General features: G+C 41.0%; 1 non-coding gene across 1 annotated transcript; it reads right to left on the bottom strand.

Moving 5' to 3' along the window:
• Positions 1 to 11,205: 11,205 nt before the first annotated feature.
• On the bottom strand, positions 11,206 to 11,311 carry LOC120266288. Its single transcript, XR_005538129.1, has one exon. It is a non-coding gene; the product is annotated as a small nucleolar RNA R71 (small nucleolar RNA).
• Positions 11,312 to 15,742: the final 4,431 nt, after the last annotated feature.

Here is a 15,742-nt window from a genome sequence, read left to right as displayed (position 1 = left end):
GGTCTTGAAGGGTATTTCTTGGGGAGTTTTTCTTCTTGATTCTTCTTCTTCTTTGGTGGACAAGGCTGGCTAGGGTTTGGAGAACACTTCCACATCACTTGAACCCAAGCTTTAGGAGGGCAAAAAGGGAGGAAATCCGAGTATTTTCTACGGGAGAGCAAGAACGAGGAGGATCTACTTCTAGGGCATCATTGCTTGGAGGTTGAAGACAACGGGAAGCCATCCCTTCGAGTAGCGTCTTCGGAAGGCTTTCTCCAAGGATTCTTGCGTCATTCGACCTTCATCATTTCATGGAGTGTTCCTCATGTTTACTTTAGTTGTTTGTATGGATTATTTGGTTTCCTTTGTTGAACATGAACAACTCAAAACCCCTAGGTCACCGGATGTAGGTGAACCTAGGGGTGAGCTTGTGATGTTTTTGGATTGTTTGAGTAGTTTATGCGTGTTTGGCTTATTGTGATCCTTGTTTGGTGTTCTTGCTTGTTTTGGTACATTTGACTGAGTGATGTATCAAATTCTTGGTAGCACTTTGTAGCATTACCATTGCCTTAGTGCTAGACTCCACCAACCTAGGAAGGGTTCATTGTATAAATATGCCGTGACCATCGGGTATTTGTACCCTTCCAATCCTAGGGTTGGAAACTACTTGTGTTTCCACCCTAACTTGTGAAAACCGACATTCTCCTTGCAACCATGTGGGAAGTAGGGCGGAAGAGATTCTGCGCTCAATACTTGCACCGGGTTAGGGGTCAATTGCCATGACCATCTGGTTGACCTAGGTCTTGGTTTTCTCGGTCCAACTAGCCACGTGCTTTATTAATCAATTTCCTACTTACTATAGTAGCCCCCTTGGGAATCCACATCCGTGACCATTTTCCAACCATGGGCATCTCCCGTGTTTTACTTGTTTCGTACTTCTGAAGATTTCATCTCACTTTTTCTTTTACTTTCTTTTCTTCTTTTCTCTTATCTTGGAATCGGTGAGCTAAACAACAGGTAAGAAGTGAGTAGGGTAGCTCCTCAGGCCCCTTGGGAATACGACCCATTCGTGCGTGAGCGAGTGGTTTATTACTTGACGACCCCGTGCGCTTGCTGGTGTACACACTTTGTGTCGATCATGAAGCGTTGAAGTTATTTTAGCAACTAGGGCTCAATTATGACTAGGGACGTTCCGCCTAGACCAAAGGATTAGGTCTACACACAGGAATAGTGTTTATCACTTGGAATCCCTAGAGCGTCTTGCAACTGTACACAGAGCGAGATGTTGAGATTGATCAATTTCTCCACCGGGACTTGGTGTAGATAGTCATGGTTGACCTAAGATTTGGGACCGTGTATCTTAAGATCTCCATGACTCATCTGTGCTAAGCTTGGACAATTCCCAACCCAAATTGCAAGAAAGAGATGTTGGGTTTGGAAAAAGATGTGGGTAGGAGAGTGAAGCCATCCAATGACCCACCTGTGCTAAGCTTAGACAATTCCCAACCGAAATTGTTTCCTTGAAGGCCAAAGATTAGATGGTTGGACTCTCCAACAAATATTCCACCGCGGAAAGTAGATTTTTTGTTTAAAGGAAGCAGCTTGGCAATGTCTAGTCGAAAGGAACTAATAAGTGCTTGTGTGATAAGAATGTGAAGTATTCTTTCCTTATTGTGAGCATTACTTTTACCAGGTTTCAGCGCTAATATGTGTGCATTTATGTTACTTTCATGCATATAGGGTTGTGAAGCTGAATGTTAAAGAAAGAAGCCAATGTAGGTCATGAACGCACTATTTAGAGGAAATCTTGAGAATGTTCAAATGCGAAGTCATAACTCGGGTTCAATATGCAAGAATATGTGCCAACCTCCTTGTATTCAAGTTAGCACAATGATTTGGAGGGGCACTAAGGCAGTCACATTCGAGTATCCCGGCTTGTGCATTGATAGCAAGATCTTCACCAATGAAGCCGTTTATTGAAGAACCAAGGTGATCTACGTTGTAAATATGTGTCCGTTTACATTACCTCGATGAAAACATGGATTCAGGAGTGTTTCAGTAAGTTACTATAGTAGGTTCTATTCACAGCCGGCCAAAAAAGTGAAGTTCAGAGAATTCACACGGGCATGTGGACATTATCCATGCATGTATGGAATTTCCACAGGCCCATATGGACAATCCATAGGGGCGTGTGGATACCTGATTCTAGCCCTAATTAAGGCCGATTTCAACCCGGATTTCAGTATCTTTTATCCATCTTTTCCCCAAATTGAGAGAGGATGGCGGCTAGGGTTTTGAGATGTATTGGCATGGGATTTGGAGAGGTTCTACGGCGTCGACATCACGCTTCATTTAGAAGAAGATTAGTTGGAGGGCTATCATCGGCATCGATCCAATGAGGTGTATCCTAGGTTGGACAAAGGGATCTTTGCAAGAGTCGAGGCTTCTCTACAAGACCATCGTCACGACTATCGAGGGGGTTTTCTATGGATTACTTGCTTTTATGTTCAATTTCATTGTTGATTGTAACTAGCTCCATGAAGAGCTAAACCCCCTAGTGGGTACTTGGATTTGTGAACCCTAGGATGTATTTGTTTCATTAAACCTTTTATTATGCTTTTATTAATTGATGCTTTAATTGAGTTCTAATATTGAATGTTTGATTGAATGAATACTTCCTTAGAGTGACACTAGGGTGGAGACTTCTTATTCGTAACCCTTTTGAGTGAGTAATACACCACGAGAATTAGACAAAGCTAGATAGGAGAGGATTGAGAGGGTGAGTCGAGAGGTAGCAAAGCGTCCCCTTTCCCCTCCGGTGTGATTTATCCTACCTCTATTTCCTCAAGTTCTTTGAGGTTATGCTGGGGCTTAGCTGTAGAGGGAACGGTGTGAAGCGTTGAAGTGATTTTAGCACTTAGGGCTTAATTATGACTAGGGACCTTCCACCTAGACCAAAGGGGTAGGTCAACGTTTAGGAAGAGGATTTATCACTTGGAATCCTTAGAACTCATTGCGATTATGTACGAGTGCGAGGTGTTGAGATTGTTCAATTTCTCTTCCGAGGCATGTATATAGTCAGGCATGGTTGACCTTAGATTTGGGACCATGTATTGAAGGATCTCCACGACTCATTAATGCATTAGTTAGGAAACATAATAGTGGGTTTTGCACTTGAACCGATCATCCTAGGCAGAACAATATCTCTGTACCCCATTTATATCGATTGTCTTACCTTCCCTTTACGTGTGGTTCACTTTCTTATCTCTTTTATTCTTGTTTACATTACATCTTGTTAACAAAACCATTATTCATCTTTCACTTGGTTAAGAAACAATTTAAGTTTTTTTATTCCCTACTCCCTGTGGAAACGATACCCACTCATCTGGGATTTATTACTTCGACAATCCAGTGCACTTGCGGAACATACGTAAGAGGCGTTTTGTCACACAACTAAACAATCTATTTTTTATCTTTTTTTTTCTTTGTTTACATTTTCCATTTTTTTGGCAAAATGGAACGTAAAAAAACTTAAATTATTTCCACAGGGAGTAGGGAATAAAAAAACTTAAATTGTTTCCACAGGGAGTAGGGCATTTTTTTTGGTTTGTCAAAATAATAAATCCCAGATGAGTGGGTATCGTATCCACAGGGTGTAGGGAATAAAAAAACTTAAATTGTTTTCTAACTAAGCATAAAGTGAGTAATAGTTATGTGACAAGATATAACGTAACAAAAGTAAAAGAGATAAGAAAGAGAGCACACGTAAAGGGGAGGTAAGGCAATCGATAAAAATAGGGTACCCGGATATTGTTCCGCCTAGGACAATCGTTTCAAGTGCAAAACCCTCTATTATGCTTTCTAACTAATACATTAACGAGTCATGGAGATCCTTCAATACATGGTAACAAATCTAAGGTCAACCATGCCTAACTCTATACATGTCCCGTAGGAGAAATTGAACAATCTCTCAACCACGCACTCGCATAGAATCACCTAACTCTTTGGTCCAGGTGGAAGGTCCCTAGTCACAATTAAGCCCTAGGTGCTAAATCACTTCAACGCTTCACTCCGTTGCCTCCGAAACTAAACCCCAACGGAATGTCATCCCTTAGCGCATTCACTCTACTATGACCGCAAAGAACTCGAGGAAATAGAGGTAGGATAAATCACATCTGAGGGGAAAGGGGATGCTGCACTACCTCTCGACTCACCCTCTCAATCCTCTCCAATCTAGCTTTGTCTAATTCTCGTGGTGTATCACTCACTCACAAGGGTTACCAATAAGAATCCTCAACCCTAGTGTCACTCTAACGGAGTATTCACACAATCAAGCATTCAAGATTGGAACTCAATTAAAACATCAATTAATGAAAGCATAATGAAAGGTTTAATGAAACAAATACATCCTAGGGTTCACAAATCCAAGTACCCACTAGGGGGTTTAGCTCGCCATGGAGCTAGTTACAATCAATGAAATTGAATGTAAAAACAAGTAATCCATAGAAAACCCCCTCGATAGTCATGATGATGGTCTTGTGGAGAAGCCTCTACTCGTCCAAGGGTTCTTTTGTCCAACCTATGATACAACTCGCCAGATCGGTACCGATGAAAGCTCTCCCACTAGCTTTCTTCCAAATGGAGCGCAATGTCAGAGCCGTAGAACCTCTCTCAATCCCTAGACAATACCTCTCCAAACCCTAGCCGCCGCCCTCTCTCAAGTTCGGGAAAAGATGGAGAAAAGAATGTTGAAATCGGGGTTGAAATCGGCCTTAAATAGGGCTGGAATCGGGTATCCACACGCCCTTGTGGATTAACCACACGGCCTGTGGAATTTCCACATGGGCGTGGATAATTTCCACACACTCATATGGATTCTTAGGAATTTACTTTTCTCGGTCGGCTATGAATAGTACCTGCCATAATGAATTGCTACAGTGTTTACTACATTGTTTTGTACAGTGCTGGCCCAAAAAAACACTCCCGAATCCATGTTTTCATTGAGGTAACATAAACTGGCACACATTTACATCATAGGTTGCTTTGCTTCTTCAACAACGGCTTCATCGCTAATGAGAGAAAGAGCTATCTCATGGGATTAGTGAAAGCTACCACCCCGGTAGAAGGAGCTACCACCTCAAAAGTGTGAAAGCCACCTTAGCGGCCGCTTTAGAAAGGGCTACCTTAGAGGATGAGTGAAGCTACTACCATCTTTTTGTTTTTTTTTTATGTTTTGTAGTTAAATAAGTCCCTTATACTTGGAACATTGACGAGTATACTTTGGGTTTACTTGAGTGAGTTTACACACACTTACAAGATCTCGGGTTTGTTGTCCTTTTTTATTCAAGTTTTTAGCTAGAGAATTGATTTTTTGTATTTAGTGTTGAAATTTCCCTTACTTGTAGAATGCTCTCCTTGCATACTTTGGTGAACCTAAGGCCAAGCACTTTCAATATTTCCTTCTTCTATACTTTAATGTTTTATTTTTTCTTAAGGACAAGCAAAAGCTTAATTGTAGGGGAATTTGATAAGTGCTTGTGTGTTAAGAATATGAAGTATTCTTTCCTTACGATGAGCATGACTTTTATCAAGTTTAAGCGTCAATAGATGTGTATTTGTGTTCTTTTGCACATGTAGGGTTGTGAAGCTAAGTATTAAGAAAAGAATCCAAAAGTAGATCGTGAATGCACTATTTGGTAGAATCTTGGAAGCAACAAAGGAGAAGACACAAGTGGGGCTCTAAGATATGTGAATTTGTGCCAACCTCCATGTATTCAAGCCATTACAATGAGTTGGAGGGGCATGAAAGCAGTCACATTTGCGTATCCCAACTTGTGCAATGATAGCATGATCTTCACCAATGAACCCATTTATTGAAGAAGCGACGCGATCTACGGCATAAACGTGTGCCCGTTTATGTTGCCTCGATGAAACGTGGATTCGGGAGTGTTTTTGGTGGGGAGTACTGTAGCAGGTAATGTAGCAAATCACTGTAGCAACTTAATGCAGCAGTTATTATTCACAGCCGGCCGAAAATCAGAATTCCAGAGAATTCACACAGGTGTGTGGAACATCCACAGGCCCGGGTGGATACCCGATTCCAGCCTATTTAAAGCCCTTTTTTAGACCGATTTCAGCATTCTCTTCTCCATTTTTTCCCCAACTTGTGAGAGGGTTGTGGCTAGGGTTTAGAGGGGTTTTGGCAAGCCTTTTGGAGTAGTTCTCCAGCTTCGACACCGCGCTCCACTTGGAAGAAGGTTAGTGGGGGAGCTTTTGTCGGCACCGATTCGACGAGGTGTACCCTAAGCATGACAAAGGAACCTTTGGAGAGAACGAGGCCACTCTACAAGACCATTGACACAAACACCGAGGGGGTTTTTCTGTGGATTAGTTATTTTTACATTCAATTTCATTGTTGATTGTAACTAGCTCCATGGAGAGCTAAATCCCATAGTGGGTACTTTGATTTGTGAACCCTAGGGTGTTATTGTTTCTTTAAACCTTTTATTATACTTTCCTTTATTGATGTTTTAATTGAGTTCCAATCTTGAATGCTTGTTGAATGATTTCTCCCCTAGAGTGATACTAGGATTGAGAGTCCATATTGGTAACCTTTGTGGATGGGTGACACGCCATGAAGGTTAGACAAAGCTAGATTGGAGAGGGTTGAGAGGGTGAGTTGAGAGGTAGCAGAGCGTCCCCTTTCCCCTTCAATTTGGTTCACTCTACCTCCACGTTCCAAGAGTTCTTTGCAGTCATAGTAGAGTGAACGGGCTAAGTGATGACCTTCCGCTAGGGCTTAGTTGCAAAAGTAACGGAGTGAAGCGTTGAAGTGACTTTAGCAGCTAGGGCTCAATTGTGACTAAGGACCTTCCGCCTGGACCAAAGGGTTAGTCTACACATAGGAATAAGATTTATCACTTGGAATCCCTAGAGCGTCTTGCAACTGTACACAGTGCAAGGTGTTGAGATTGATCGATTTCTCCACTAGGACTTGGTGTAGAGTTAGTCATGGTTGATATTAGATTTGGGACCATGTATCTTAGTATCTCCATGACTCATTAATGCATTAGTTAGGAGGCATAATAGTTGGTTTTGCACTTGAAGCAATAATGCTATATGGAACAATATCTGAGTAACTCATTTACATCAATTACCTTTTTCCTCTCAATTATTGTGCCTCTCTCTCTTATTTATTTTATCTCTTTTTATATCAATCTCATTCATCATACCATCGATTTATTCTAATCATAGTTAGATAGCAATCATTGTGTTTCTATTCACTATTCCCTATGGATACGATACCCACTCACCTGGTATTTATTACTGCGACACCCGTGCACTTGTGGTTTACACGCATATTCGGTCGTGTTAATGAACAAGTAAGATCCTTCTAACTCTTAAACTTGAAACTAAATCCCTTTTCCTTCTCAGAACCTCTAGTAGGTAGTCAACAAGATCACTAGGGTTTTTATTTTCATTTAATTTTATTTTCATTTTTCATTTTTTTGAATCCGACTAACATAGACTTCACCAAAAATAATTCTGAAATCTTTCTAGAGAGTGCATATGCTAGTTAGGGACAAGAGCCACCCAACTACTCGATTACAGTCTACATAGATGCATTCATGCTTCATTAGTAGAGGAATACTGACATAGATTTCTTTTTTTGCATATTCCCCCTAGATCACATCTTCAGACTACTCTACATTCCACAAAATTAGGGCTAGCTCAACAAGACTTAGAAGTTCTTAAGAGTTCATCGAAAGAAAGAACTTAGTGTTCTAAGGCCAAGTACTCAAAGTTGTGTGTTAAGCATACAAGAGAGTTAGAATAGTCAAGTTGGCTATTCCCAGGGCATCAACACAAGATTTAGTACACAAGACAATGCTATAGGTGAAAAAGGATTTAATAAGGCATAAAAATCATGTAACTCACATCAATCATTAATCCATGCCAAAAGAATCTCTCAAGAATAAGCAAGCCATCATGGGTAACACTAGCATGCAAACAATAACCCTAATACATGAAATACACCCATCCCAACACCTAGTGTTGTACATTGTCCTCAATGTACACCAATCATGAAAAACATGGTAAAATAAGTAATGAAATTAATAGAGGAGGATGAAAACAAACTTCCCCGGTTCATCTAGTGCAATTGGCAAAGTGTGACCTAAACACAAATTATGGTGAGCTATACATGTCGGGTTTGTTCTCCATTGAATGTGGAGAGGCTCACCAAGTTCCCTCAATGCCCTACAAGGCAAAAAGGGGACATCATCATTCCAAAAAATTTACAAAGAAGACATGGGGAGTAATCATGCAAAAACTAAGATAAAACACAAAGAAAACACAAAAACTAGAAAAGAAAGTCTAAACAATAAAACAAAATGTCCATGCTAATCCTTGTCCTTAGAATTAGGTTTCTCATCACAAAACGACATATTTGCTCTTTGGTATTCTTGTCCAAAAATGTGGTCATCCGTGTGGTGTAAACATAACTCCATGGTTGCTCATCAATTTATTCATCCACACTTCCTACAAACCATGAAAAACCCAATCAAGCATAGAGGAATCCAATATAGTTGTAGTGTAAGAGATGAAGAAATAATGGGAAAATTGATGTATAGTGGCCATGCAGCCGTATGGGGTCCGTATGGTACTATTCACTTTGAAAGGGCCTCCCCACAAAGCATTAAAATCGAATATGTTTTACATAAATTCAAGAGAAACTTCATCCATAACAATCACAACACAAAATCCAAGCCAAATACTTGAAAATTTTGACAAATAAGATCCAAGAATGCAAGAAAAATGAAGAAGATAAAACTAGGGCATCAAAGAGCTTACCGATGAAACCTTGAGAAAACTCTAGTTAAACCTTTGGTAAACCACTAGATCGAAGTCTCAAAGAGGTTAGGAAGTGATCTAGGAGAACAAATGAAAGGAATTGGCCAAGTATTGGTGGAGAAAGAAGAGAGAAAATTGTGTGAGAAGAAGAAGAAATGAGGAGAGAGAAAAGGTCGTGAGAAATTAAAGGAGGGACTAGAGCCATACGGCGAGGTGTATCCTAGGCCGGACAAAGGAACCCTTGGACGAGTAGAGGCTTCTCCACAAGACCATCGTCATGACGACAGAGGGGGTTTTCTATGGATTACTTGTTTTTACATTTGATTTCATTGATTGTAACTATCTCCATGGAGAGCAAAACCCCATAGTGGGTACTTGGATTTGTGAACCCTAGGATGTATTTGTTTTATTAAACCTTGTTATATTTCTTTCATTAATTGATGTATTAATTGAGTTCCAATCTTGTATGCTTGATTGTTTGAATACTCCTTTAGAGTGACACTAGGGTTAAGAGTTCTTTTTGGCAACCCTTGTGAGTGAGAGACACACCACGAGAGTTAGACAAAGCTATATTGGAGATGGTTGCGAGGGTGAGTCGAGAGGTAACGGAGCATCCCCTTTCCCCTCCTGTGTGATTCATCCTACCTCCATTTCCTTATGTTCTTTGTAGTCATAGTATAGTGAATGGGCTAAGGGATGACCTTCCACTGTGGCTTAGTTGCAGAGGTAATGGAGTGAAGTGTTAAAGTGATTTTAGCACCTAGGGCTTAATTGTGACTAGGGACCTTTCACCTGGACCAAAGGGGTAGGTCTACATCTCGAAAGAGGATTTATCTCTTGGAATCCCTAGAACTCATTGTGATTCTATACGAGTGCAAGGTTGAGAGATTATTCAATTTCTCCTCCGAGACATGTATAGAGTAAGCATGGGGTATAGTTGACCTTAGATTTGGGATCATGTATTGAAGGATTTCCACAAGTCATTAATGCATTAGTTAGAAAGCATATTAGAGGGTTTTTGCACTTGAAATGATTGTCCTAGTCGGAACAATATCGGGGTACTCAATTTATATCAATTGCCTTACCTTCCCTTTACTTGTGCCTTCTCTCTTGTCTCTTTTACTGTTGTTCAAATTACATCTTGTTACACGACTATTATTCACTCAATTCATGTATTTTTATTCCCTGCTCCCAGTGGATACGATACCCACTCATTTGGGATTTATTACTTCGACAAACCCATGCACTTGCGGGACATACGCAAGGGGCATTGTCACCTCTTCCTAGAAATAGACCTAACCATTTGGTCCAGATGAGAGGTCCCTAGTCACAATTAAGCCCTAGGTGCTAAAATCACTTCAATGCTTCACTCCGTTGCCTCTGCAACTAAGCCCCAGCGGAAGGTCATCCCTTAGCCCATTCACTCTACTATGACCACAAAGAACTCAAAGAAATGGAGGTAGGATAAATCACATCCAAGGGGAAAGGGGATGCTCCGCTGCCTCTCGACTTACCCTCTCAATCCTCTCCAATCTAGTTTTGTCTAACTCTAGTGGTGTGTCGCACGCTCACAAGGGTTGCCAAGGTGAACTCTCATTGTGTTTCTGATCACTATTACCTCTAGTTACGACTACCTACTTATGAGGATATTATTACTTCGACAAACCCATGCACTTGCGCTACACACACAAAGGGTGTTGTCATGTTTTGGCACCATTGTCGAGGAATAGGTGTTTTGGAAACACTTTTCACATTGCTATTTTAGCTATTCATCACTTATTCTATTTCACACATTCTTATTCTTCCATCTTTCTGATTTGTTTTATTTTCTTTAGTTATAGCTCCAAGTTATGACCCGAGGATACCCTTCAACATTTGTTGAAGGAAATCCAGACATTTAACGAAGAATTCATAGAAGGGGAAAAGAACCTATGCAAGAACAGTCAAATCAAGCTGAAATAGAAGGTGAAGGGTCTGATAACATGGCAGAACAAAATAAGCAGCAGAGGACACTATTAGATTATGCTAGACCTACAGTTCTTGGCACACAGTCTAGTATTGTGCGGCTACCAATTACGGCTCTGAATTTTGAGCTAAAGCCAGCATTCATCCAGATGGTACAGTAGTCGGCATAGTTTAATGGTTTAGCCATTGAGGATCCGAACAACCACATCGAGAATTTCTTGGAAGTGTGCGGCATACTTAAGGTTGATGGAGTTATAGATGATGCTATCAAATTGAGGGCCTTCCCATTTTCCTTGAAGGGGAAAGCAAAACAGTGGCTATATTCATTACCTAGAGCATCGATCACTACTTGGTGAGATATGGTAGAAGCTTTTCTTGCCCGATATTTACCTCTTGGAAAATCTCCGAAGCCCAGGAATGAAATATCCTCCTTTGTGCAAACGAAATTGGAGTCTCTTTTTGAGACATGGGCTAGGTTTAAGGAGCTCCTTCGGAAATGTCCTCAACATGGGTTACCCGAGTGGATGATCATTCGGACTTTTTCAATGAGTTATACCCAAGCACAAGGTAGTTACTTGATGTAGCAGCAGGAGGTACCTTAGGAAGCAAGACCCGAAAAAAGCCCGACATCTCATTGAAGAAATGGCCATGGACCTCTACAGTGGAACACAAGAGACAGAAAGAAAGTTAGCCGGACTTCATGAGATTGATGAAGTTATTTCATTGGCGGCCCGGGTTGATTCATTGAGCAAGAAGTTAGATACTCTAACTTCTCCTAGAGTGGCGGCCCTAGCTAGTTACACTAGATGTGGGGGAGGACATGCTTCATCCGATTGCCTGATTTCTATTGGTGCTACATCCTCGGTAGAGCAAGTAGATTTTGCCGGTAATGTAATGAGAAGCCAAGGCAATCCATATAGCAACACCTACAATCTGGGTTGGAGGAGCCACCTGAATCTTTCATGGAATAATCTAGGGCAACAAAAGGCCATGGCACCACCGGGTTTCCAATAACAATAATAACAAGCCCCGAACATGGAAAATCAAGTTTTAGGTTTGGAGACCTAGATGACCGTTTAAGAGAAAGCTTTGACCAAGTTCATTGAATCATCGGATACAAGGTTTTAGTCGGTCGAAGCTACACTTTGCAACCAAACCATGTCATTGCACAATTTAGATAATGAAGTGGGGCAAATTGTGAAGTCATTATCAGAGAGATCTCAAGGGAGCTTGCCTAGGAACACCAAAACTAATCCGAGAGAACATATGAAGGCAATCACTTTGAGAAGTGGTCGTGAGATTGAGGGTAGGCTTCTAAGTGAGAAGACCAATGTTGAAGTACCCGAGGTCGTGAAGGTTAAGGAGGGAGCCAAAGAGAAGGAGGTGGTACCCCCACCTTACAAGGCAAGAATCCCTTATCCCTCAAGATTGAAGAACGACCAAAATGATGAGTAATACAAGATGTTCTTGGGTCTATTTAAGCAGTTGCACATCAAAATTCCTTTTGTGGAGCCATTGTCTCAAATGACTCGGTATGCAAAGTTTCTCAAGGACCTCTTGACCAAAAAGAAGAAGATGGAGGAGAGTACATCTGTGATTTTAGATGCTTTATGTTCGACAGTGTTGCAAAAGAATATGCCGAACAAGAAGAAGGACCACGGAAGCTTCTTCATCCCGTACAATATTGGCAATTTGGGTGAAGAAAAGGCTTTGGAGGATTCCGGGGCTAGCATTAATGTCATGCCTTATACATTCTTTCAAAAGCTAGGCCTGAGAGAGCCTAGGCCCATGTGCTCGACCCACAGTGGCTCTTTTTTCCTCTAAATGCATCCACATTGGCATGTGGAAATTACCCACGCCCATGTGCTCGACCCACAGTGGCACCCACATGCCCCTAGGCTTCTTTGTTCTTCGGAGAAAATTTTCTAAGTGTTCCACAGACCCCTGTAGAAATTCCACATGGGCGTATGGATGTTCACAGGGGGACTCATGACACGACCGAATATGCATGTAAACTACAACTGCACTGGTGTTGAAGTACTAAATCCCAGGTGAGTGGGTATCCGATCCACAAGGAATAGTGAATAGAAACACAACGATTGCTATCTAACTATGATGAGAATAAATTGATGGTATGATGAATGAGATTTATATAAAAAGAGATAAAAGAAATAAGAATGAGAGGCACAATAAAATTGAGAGATAAGGCAATCATATAAATGGGGTACTTAGATATTGTTTCGCCTAGGACAATCGTTTCAAGTGCAGAACCAACTATTATGCTTCTTAATTATATCATTAATGAGTCGTGGAAATCCTTCAATACATGGTTCCAAATCTAAGGTCAACCGTGACTAACTCTATACGTTGTCCCGGTGAAGAAATCGAACAATCTCAACACCTTGCACTTGTATAGAGTTGCATGGAGTTCTAGGGATTCCTAGTGATAAACCCTCTTCCCAGATGTAGACCTAACCCTTTGGTCCAGGTGAGAGTTCCCTAGTCACAGTTAAGCCCTAGCTGCTAAAATCATTTCAATGCTTCACTCCGTTGCCTTTGCAACTAAACCCCAGAAAAATTGGGATGATTCCAACTCCCATGTCTCAAACAATGATTCCAACTCCATCTGAACAAATGACGATATCTCATTGAAAAGCTTGGCTGACTTCCCTGGAGGAAATTACCTAGCAAGAAAAGCTTCGACCATCTCATTCCAAGTCGTGGTGGAGGCTTTGGGCAAGGAATGAGCCACTACTTGGCTCTTCCCTTAAGAGAGAATGGGAAAGCCCTCAATCTACTAGCATCATCTGATACACCATTAATCTTCAGCATATCATAAACTTCCAAGAAGTTCTTGATGTGGATGTTTGCGTCCTTATCGGCCAAACCGTTGAATTGCAGTGACTACTTAATCATTTAGATGAATGCCGGTTTTAGCTCAATGTTCAGAGCTGTGATCTTAAGTCGTATAATACTTGTTTGTGTACCCAAAACTGACGGTCTAGCATAATCAGAAAGTGTCCTCTGTTGCTCATTCTGTTCTGCCATATTATCTGACCCTTCAACTTCAATTTTAGTTTGATTAGACAGTTCTTGCACAGGTTCTTTTCCCCTTCTTCTAAGTGTACGTTCAAGTTCCAGATCTCCTTCAATCAATGTTGAAGGATTTCTTCGGGTCATAACCTGGAGCTGCACCAAAAGAAAGAAAACAAATTAGAACAATGATAGAAAAAGAAGATGTGAAATAGAATGAATGAATGAATAGCTAAGGAAACAAAGTGTGAAGTATCTCTAAATGCCTACTCCCCAGCAACGGTGCCAAAAACTTGACAACGCCCCTTGCGTATGTCCCGCAAGTGCACGAGTTTGTCATGTAATAAAATCCCAGGTGAGTGGGTATCGTATCCACAGGGAGTAGGGAATAAAAATACTTAAATTGTTTCTTACCCAAATGAAAGATGAATAATTGTTTTGTTAACAAGATGTAATGTAAATGAGAATAAAAGAGGCAAGAAAGAGAAGCACAAGTAAAGGGAAGGTAAGGCAATCGATATAAATGGGGTACTCGGATATTATTCAGGCTTGGACAATCGGTTCAAGGGCAAAACCCTCTATTGACTTGCTTGCTCAAATACTTGTTGTTCCTTGGAGAGTGTGTCAAGTATCCCTCCTAATTGATGCTCAAGGTTTTTACAGGAGGCTTCATGACATCTTCGCGTGGTCTCCATATTTTGGACGCAGACATCGGATGCTTCAATAAAGTTATCTAATACTCTTTGTAACTGAAGTGCATCCTCACCGAGTATCTCAACCCCTTTGACATGCCTCTTGAGGTGCCTCCCAATGTTGTTCCCCATTATTCGATAATAAGTTTGGGTAGCCCACTTCAATTGGATGATATGCGTTGTAACATGGAATGTTTTGTTGTCATGAAGTAACAATTCTATCATCCTTTTTACTGAGAGCTTTGACCTGAAAATATAGAGCAACGACTGGGTCAATCATCATTTAAAATCCTTGCAAGAAAAAGTAAAACATAACAAAAGAAAACAAATGAGAATGATGGAAGAATAAGAAAGTGTGAAATAGAATGAATGATAAATAGCTAAGAAAAGAAAGTGCAAAGTATCTCTAAATGCCCACTCCCCGGCAACGGCGCCAAAAACTTGACAAGGTCCCCTTGCGTATATCTCGTAAGTGCACGGGTTTGTCGAAGTAATAATCCCGGATGAGCGGGTATCAAATCCACAGGGAGTAGGGAATAAAAATACTTAATCTGCTTCTTAGCTATGTGAAAAATCAATAGTGATTAGTGTGACAATGATTCAATTCTCAAAAGTTAAAACAACAAGTAAGAGAGCACGAGTAAAGAAGAAGGTAAGGCAATCGATAAAGATGGGGTACTCGGATAATGCTCCACCTAGGACGATCGCTTCAAGTGCAAGAACCCTCTATTATGCTTCCTAATCAATGAAATAGTGAGTCGTGGAAATCCTTCATTACATAGTCCCAAATCTAAGGTCAACTATGCCTAACTCTATACATGTCCCGGAGGAGAGATTAGATAACCTTTCAACCTCGCACTCGCATAGAGTTGCAATGAGCTCTAGGGATTCCAAGTGATAAATCTCTTCCTAATTATAGACCTAATCCTTTGGTACAGGTGGAAGGTCCCTAACCACGATTAAGCCCTAGATACTAAGATCACCTTAACGCTTCACTCTATTGCACTCGCAACTAAGCCCCAGCAGAGGGTCATCCCTTAGACCATTCACTCTATTATGGCCATAAAGAACTCGAGGAACAGAGGTAGAACCTATCACGTCGGAGGGGAAAGGGGACGCTCCTGTACCTCTCGACTCATCCTCTCAACCCTCTAGAACCTAGCTTTGTTTAACACTCATGGTGTGTCACTCACTCACAAGGTTACCAATAAGAACTCTCA

The sequence above is a fragment of the Dioscorea cayenensis genome, chromosome 7, assembly GCF_009730915.1.
Source record: "Dioscorea cayenensis subsp. rotundata cultivar TDr96_F1 chromosome 7, TDr96_F1_v2_PseudoChromosome.rev07_lg8_w22 25.fasta, whole genome shotgun sequence".
Taxonomy (NCBI): domain Eukaryota; kingdom Viridiplantae; phylum Streptophyta; class Magnoliopsida; order Dioscoreales; family Dioscoreaceae; genus Dioscorea; species Dioscorea cayenensis.
This window is presented reverse-complemented; position numbering and strand designations above follow the sequence as displayed.